Raw genomic sequence first — 7703 nt, forward strand, 5'->3', positions numbered from 1 at the left:
GCACCAGTGTTTGTAGCTGATCTTAATCCACCGTAATTGATTAAAACATTTAGGTGTAAACAAAGGTGAGGAACATTTGCTATTTCCTAAGACTTTTATTTTCAAAAGCCCTAACAAGTTTGTGTTATATTGACCTCCAACCCATCATTTAATGATGTAGAAACTGTTAGATACATAAAAGTTCAAATGAAAACATAGAAAATTGGCACATTTTTGACAAAAAATGAAAATCTAAACTTTGAGGAGGTTCCATTTCCTTTATTTGTTGTTGTTTTATTTTTGTACTTAAAAAAAGCTTATTAGAAAACAGAGTTCAGGTAGTGAGTGAAATTAAATGTTTTCACGTGTCTCACCAGAACAAGCAGATGATTGTCACAAACTTGGGCTCTTTAATCCACTAAAGTCAGAATTTTATGCGTGTACATTTAAAATCTTGTTGCATTTAGAGCATTTTTTTTTAACTATTGAACTAAATGCTTCTGATGTCTGCACCTACTTTGTCATTCATTTATAATTTTATTTATTACATAGAACTAGAACATATCTCGTATTTGGCAGATTTGACCGCTAGGTGGGGGTAGAGGTCCAATTCTCATCAGTACCATTATTTGCTAAGGAGCACAGTTCCATTAAGGTTTATCACACGTGATCAGACACTTTGAATTTGTACATTAACCACAGGTTGAGCCCTCAAAATATTAGCAATTGCACATGCAAATCCCATGTTTATCCTGAATAAAAACACCAGTGTGATGCACGTGCAGAGATGCATCTAATATTAATGGCACTCTTGATTTTGAATGCTAGTTCAGAAGCCTTTTTTTTTTTTTTACATTTGTTGATGTGTTAAAAGAAGTAAATCTTAATTCTGTACAGAAAATGTTCCTACATGCATAAACATCAACAAACGCTTGCTCATAAATGCAATATGCCATTCAGATGGGATATAATGTAAAAGGCTGCAGTCTAACTGTAATCTCCAAAAACATGCTAGGTGGTTAGAAAGATGAGCCATGATTTTATTTAATCTGCTTCTCAGTCATCATTCTTCACTAACACTTTCACTGGCCTTTCATGTTTGAGAGACTTCGTACTCAGACAAAATAAAACTGGTTTATAGGAGCATTTAATCATTTTTTTTTAACAAAGCCTGTTAAGGATGCTGAGCTATCAGCATTTTCATATCAAAGATGTCTCTATGAGAACTTTTTTTTAGTTACACCATATAGAGGTGCAGTGAACTGAGGGTGTTTTGGCTTCTTGTTTATTTCCTTTCTCCCCACAACAAGGCACAAAGCTGATTGTAAGTGAACTGCTTCCCGTCTGCTTTTCTAAAAGGCAGAGAGGGCACTGCAACGAACAACGGCCCCTGACGTTCAACCCCTGGCCCAACAGGAAGTGCTGCGGGGTTGCTATGCAGCTTTGCTCCCAAACTGCAAGAACTCTGGGTTGCAATCGTTAACAAACGATGTGTGGTGAGGGTAGTATGGCAGAGCGTTTGAGCAGGCACTCCAGAAGCTCTACAGTAAGAATAGATCAAGGGTTGGATGAACGAGAGATTGAGACAGAGTGATAGTTTGTTCCTGGCAGCAAAGTGTTGTTAGGTTCGTGGCCTTTTCCTTTCTCTGCTGTTCTCGTTTTTCCTCATCCTTCCTTATCGTTTCTCTCACACTTCTTCCTCTCGACCCATGCCTTACTCTTTTGGGGTTTCTTCTCTCCACAGCTCTCACCATGCTCCTTTCCTTTCTTGGATAAAGTTGCAAGAGAAAGTAAAGTGCATGTGTCCAGAGTAGGCATATGAGAAAGGGCTTTTAGTGACAAAAGTTGCCGTGGTTGACATATATTCTAAATCTTTGGTTTGTAAATTACATTGATTATAATCTTGAGGTTTAATTTTGTAAACTTAACATTTAGGTATTTTACTTTTTATATCTAAGGGCTGAGATAAATGAGCTGTAATGCACTGGTGGCATTACAGGACTGGTGATTTAAAGTAACGCAAGAATAAGATTAAATTTGAAGATTACAAACGTGTCAGGATTACCGTATTAAATACTAGTATGAAAAGTTAGTCTACATTTGTCTGTTTAAAAAAAACCCTTTTGTTTGTTAAGTTATTTAAAGATAAAAATATTCTGCTTGTTGTCTTTCTCCCTCGGGTGCTTCAGATTTTACACTCGTGAGTTTGGGGCTGTGGCTGCTGGTTGTGTAAGTTTAAGATTTTTTATGTTTGTGTCCCAGCAAGCAAATATTTAGATTTGCCTTTTATAACTGAAGGTAGTTACTTGAAGTGAGCAACGCTGTTATGAAAATTATTTTTAAAACTTTTTTGCTTTTCCCATTTCTGATGATTTTTCCTAAAATCCTTGTGGTTTGTAAATATATATTTTGCAGCCGTTCTTTGCAGGGATAGGATTTTATTCTGGCAACTGTTGTTTGGTGCTTTTTTGCCTTTACTGACATAATTGACATTTTATTTTATTTTTTTATTTTTTTTTACTTTTTGCAAGGTGAAGGCTGTAAAGTTCCAGTTAAACTTTTGAAGGTTTGTAGTTTCTAAATATTAATCATGGTCTCTAAGAAGAAACTTCAGAATGAGAAGTTTTTATTGTTAGAAAACACATCATTCAGAGGCATTCATTAATACAACTTCTATAGGCCAAAATAATTAATCTCAGATTGTTTTATGGTGGTTACATTAAAGCAGAAAAGTAATCTGTCCAAACTGATGTAATTTTATTCTTTCTGTTTTGGTGAAAACTGTTTAGAAAAAATAAGATATAACTTTATTGATCCCGCCGGAAATTGTTGGGCCAGTTTCAGTACAAAGGAACATACACAAGGAATCACACAAGATATTAAAAAAACAGAGAATATAAAAATAACAGTTTAGTTTAGTCGTGCATGTCTTTTTTTGGGGGGGGGGGGCATGTGCCTCTTCTTGTTTTACGCAGCACGGTGAATTAACTGATAAACTGACTTCACGAGGGCGCGAAAGTGCGTTTTTGTGCCTTTTTGTATTTCTGAATGCTGTATAATGGAGTGGTGACAAACTGTGTTGCCTTCTTTGCCTGTGTCACCCATAACAGAACAAGATAAATAAATGGTCTCATAGCCCTTAACTTGTAAACAGGTCATTAAGGTCATTACTAAAGTCTTTCTTCTTGGCGTTCAGTGAACACCAATTCCTAACTTCTCACCCAATCAGGTTTTTTTTAGCATAAAAAAAACCATTTATGAATGGGCAATAACTCTTTAACTCTTTATTCACTTTGAGTCGAACATTGTCTAAGTTTTCATTAAAATTATAAATATTACAAAATTGTAATATTATTTGTCTTCAGTAAATTGTTGCTAAATTATTTGCTTGATAGCAAATGAACACATAAACACAGCGCATCATACTGGCCAGCTAGACTGTTTTATATTAGCATTCACATCCACATTAATCTCATAAAATACTTTATTAACCTATAAATGTGACAGGATAGCTAAAATAATTAAACATAGAACTGTACAACTCAAATAAGTGAAAATGAACGTGGACATTGTTCTAGTACACTTGTTGTATACAACAATGTTTATACTTCTTGTATAAAAGTTAAAAAAAAAGAAAGAACATTTAAAACACACAACGGCATCTTAAATAAATCAAATTGAAAACTCTTATCTGACCTTAAGGCAACACATTACTTTATTAAAATACCATCCATTATTTTTCGCTTGTTCCGGAGTCGAGTTGCGTGGGCAACAGCTTAAGCATGGAGGCCCAGATTTCTTTTTTCCCAGACACCTCTTCTATCTCTTTTGGGAGGACTCCAAGTTGTTTCCAGGCCAGCCGAGCAACATAGTCTTCCCAGTGTGTCCTTGGTCTTTCCCAGGATCTCCTCCCAGTTAGAAATGTTCAGAACACCCCACTGGGATGCTACAAGGGTGCATCTGGTAAGGATGACCCGAACCACCTCAACTGGCTCCTCTTGATATGGAGGAGAAGCGATTTTACTCCGAGTCTTTTCCAGATAACTGAACTCCTCCCCCTAAAGTCCAACTACTCTGCGGAGAAAACTCATTTTAAAGACCTGTATTTACAATCTCATTATTTCGGTCACAACCCAAAGTTGGTGACCATAGATGAGGGCAGTACATAGACCATCCAGTAAACAAATAGCTTTATCTTACAGCCTAGCTCCCTCTTCACCACAATCAACTGGGAAAGAGTCCACAATAATGCAGCAGCTGTACCAATCTGTCTGTCGGTGTCACGCTCCATTCGTTCCTCACTCGTGATCAAAACCCTGAGATAGTTACTTGAACTCCTCCATTTGAGGCAGCTCACCCCCAATTCACGCTTGAGGGCAATCCACCCTTTTCCGATTGAGGACCATGGCTTCAGATTTGGAGGTGCTGATCCTCACCCCAGCTGCTTCACAGCTGGCTGCAACTCATACCAGTGAGAGCAAAACTCATGGCACAAGACATCAACAGGACCACATCCTCTGCAACGATGATATCCTGAAGCCACCAAACCAGACTTCCCCCTCCCCCTGGTTGCACCAAGAAATTATGTCTATAAAAGTTATGACTAGAATCTATGACAATGGGCAGCCTGGTGGAGTTCAAACCCCAACCACCCCCCACCCCCAGGTGGCCGATTTACTGTTGTCAATGTGAACCAAACTCTTGTACTGCTTGTATAGGAACTAAATGGCCCATAGCAACGGACCCCCAATCTCAAACTCACGGAGCAACCCCCACAGTGTACGTTGAGTAACACAGGCAAATGCCTTCTCCAAGTCCACAAACTTTAGTATGGATGGGCAAACTCACATGACCCCTCAAGAACCATACTGAGGGTAAAGAGCTGGTCCAGTATTCCACAGCTAGAATGGAACCTGCATTAATGAATCTGAGGTTCGACCATTGATTGGACTCACTTCTCCAGCACCCCTAGACCTCACCAGGAAGGCTAAGGAGAAAGATGCCCTTACAATTGGAACATATCCTGCAGTCCCCCTTTTTGAAGAGAGGAGCCACCAACCCAGTGTGACAATTCAGTGGTGCTGCCCCCAATGTTCACATACTGTTTTATAGACATGTCAACCAAGACAGCCCAGCAACATCCAGAGCCTTGAGGAAATAGGGCCAGATTTAATCAACCCCTGGAGTCCTGCCACCGCAGAGCTTTATACCTCGGTGACCTCAGCCCTGGTTATAGATGGACCAACACTCAATTCCCCAGACTTAGCTTCCTCTGTGTAAGACATATTGGTGGAATTGAGAAGGTCTGAGAACTATTCCTTCCACCATCTGACAACATCACTGGTTGAGGTCAACAGCGCACTTCTTACACTATAGACAGTGTTCGTAAAAGGATGTTTTACCTGGCTCAGCCACCCAATGATTTTTCAAGAATCTCCTCAGAGCCGATTGAGTCTCTATCTAGGGCCTCACCAAACTCCACCCTCATCTGAGCTTTTGCCTCAGCAACAGCCAGGGTTGTGGCACGCTTGACTAACTGTTACTCCTCCTCTCCCTCCAGAGTCCTACCAGCCAACAAAGCCCGATAAGATGCCTTCTTCAGCTTGACGACCTCCCTAAACCGGGTTGTCCACCACTTAATTTGAGAAAGGCTGCTGCAAGAAGCACAGACAACCTTGTGACTACAGCTCCAGGCAGCTGCCTCGACAACGGAGGAGCAGAACATGGCCCACTCTGGCGCAATTTTCCCAACCTTTGCTGGGATGTGGTTAAAGTTCTTTCTTATGGGTCCTTCTGCCTGGTGTTCCCAGCAAACGCTCACTACACGTTTGGGTCTACCGGGTCTGTCCAGTATCATCCTCGCCATCTGATCCAACTCACCTACCATCAGATGGCGATCAGTTGACAGTTCAGCTCCTCTCTTCACTTGAGGGTCCAAAACATACGACTGCATATCAGATGATATGACTACAAAGTTAATCGATTTGTGGCCAAAAGTGTCCTGGTGCCAAGTGCACTTATGGACACCCTTATGTTTGATCATGATGTTCATGATGGACAAACCATGACTAGCACAGAAGTCCAACAAGAGAGCACTGCTCAAGTTCAGATCAAAGAGGCTGTTCTCCCATTGATGCCCCTCCGTACGTAGTTAAAATATATTGTGGTAATTATCCGTTTTTTTACTTTCGTACGGCAGTTATAATAATGTTTTGATCGTGATAACAGTATTAATCAACTTTTTAGATATTTATTTTCTTAATTTGTTATAACTGCTTATGATGTCTGTTCAAAGTCAAAGTTTTTTTATTTGTCATACACACCACACGTGGTACATGTGGTGGAACGAAATTGTGTACACAGGGTCCCAGTTACATCCAACAAAAGTATAAATTGTAAAAAAAAAACAGTAATAAGATCTAAGATATGAACTAAGAAAAATGGCAAACTAAAAACACGCTAAGCACTATCCATCCATCCATTAACCCGCTTCTTCCAATTTGGGTCACGGGGGTCACCGGTGCCCATGTCCAGCAATTCATTCAACCTTTATTTAGACAGGTTAATCCCACTGAGTTTCGCCGAAGGCCGAAGGCGAAACATTTCAGCACAAAAAAGAAACTATCCAGATGACCTTACTGAAAAATGTTGGATTGTATACCTGGATTATTGAGCATGGACTTTGTTGTCCACCCAGAAAGGTTCCCGGACCGAGATTTGAGCCGGCAACCTTCTCGCTGAGAGGCAGCAGCTCTACCAGTTGCACCACCGTGCTGCCCCCATGCTAAGCACTAGTAGTACAAAAACAATACGCCGAACAGCAGCACGAACATGAGTCTGTGTGAGCAGATGAGTATGAATGAACACAGCAGCATGACATAAATCGGCAGCATGAGATCAGCAGCATGAGATCAGCAGCATGGATAATCAGCAGCATATATCAAAATCAAGTGGCATTATAGTAATTTTTTTCACAGTGATAATCCTGATTAGGGATTCATGAGTCTAACAGCCTCAGGGTGGAAGCTGTTCCTCAGTCTAGTGGTTCTACACTTAATGCTCCTCAACCTCCTGCCTAAGAGGAGCGGGGCAAAAAGTGTGTGTGCTGGGTGAGTGGGGTCCTTCATGATGCAGGTGGCCCTCTTCCTGCATCTGGAGGTATGGATGTCTGTGATGGTGGGGAGGCTGACTCCAACAGTCTTTTGTGCAGCCTTCACCACTCTCAACCCAGTTTACAATTTAAATGATTTTATCATTAAGTAGTATCTGTACTGAGAATAGTTATCACATAAGAGACACTGGAGGATGTTGAAGCTGATGTGTAATTTTTGCTTCTCCTATTATTTTTTTATTTTTAGCTTTATTACTTCTCTCTTTTTCCCCTCCTGCCCCTGTATTAGGATGCTGTTATTTACACATTTGTTTGCACCACATCTCCATCCCCTTTTGACACCAGAGTGCTCTTCCTCCCATCATCTCCTCCTCTTCCTCATCCTCTCTTGCAATCACACTGAAGCTAGTGTTTTAGCCTGCCGTCCTGTTGCCAACAAAGCATCTCCTCTCTTTGTTGGGGCCTCTTTTTGGAGAGGGAGGCTGCCTTCCAAGTTAATTGTGCATTCGTTAGCGTTTGCCTGCCGCAACTTAACAACTTAACTCCTTAAGTGTGTGTGGGGGGGTGGGGGGGGTGTGTGTGTAGGGGAGAGAGACAGAGAGAATCAGAGGGA

This window comes from Nematolebias whitei, chromosome 2 (genome assembly GCF_014905685.2).
Source record: "Nematolebias whitei isolate Nwh7 chromosome 2, NemWhi1, whole genome shotgun sequence".
Classification (NCBI taxonomy): domain Eukaryota; kingdom Metazoa; phylum Chordata; class Actinopteri; order Cyprinodontiformes; family Rivulidae; genus Nematolebias; species Nematolebias whitei.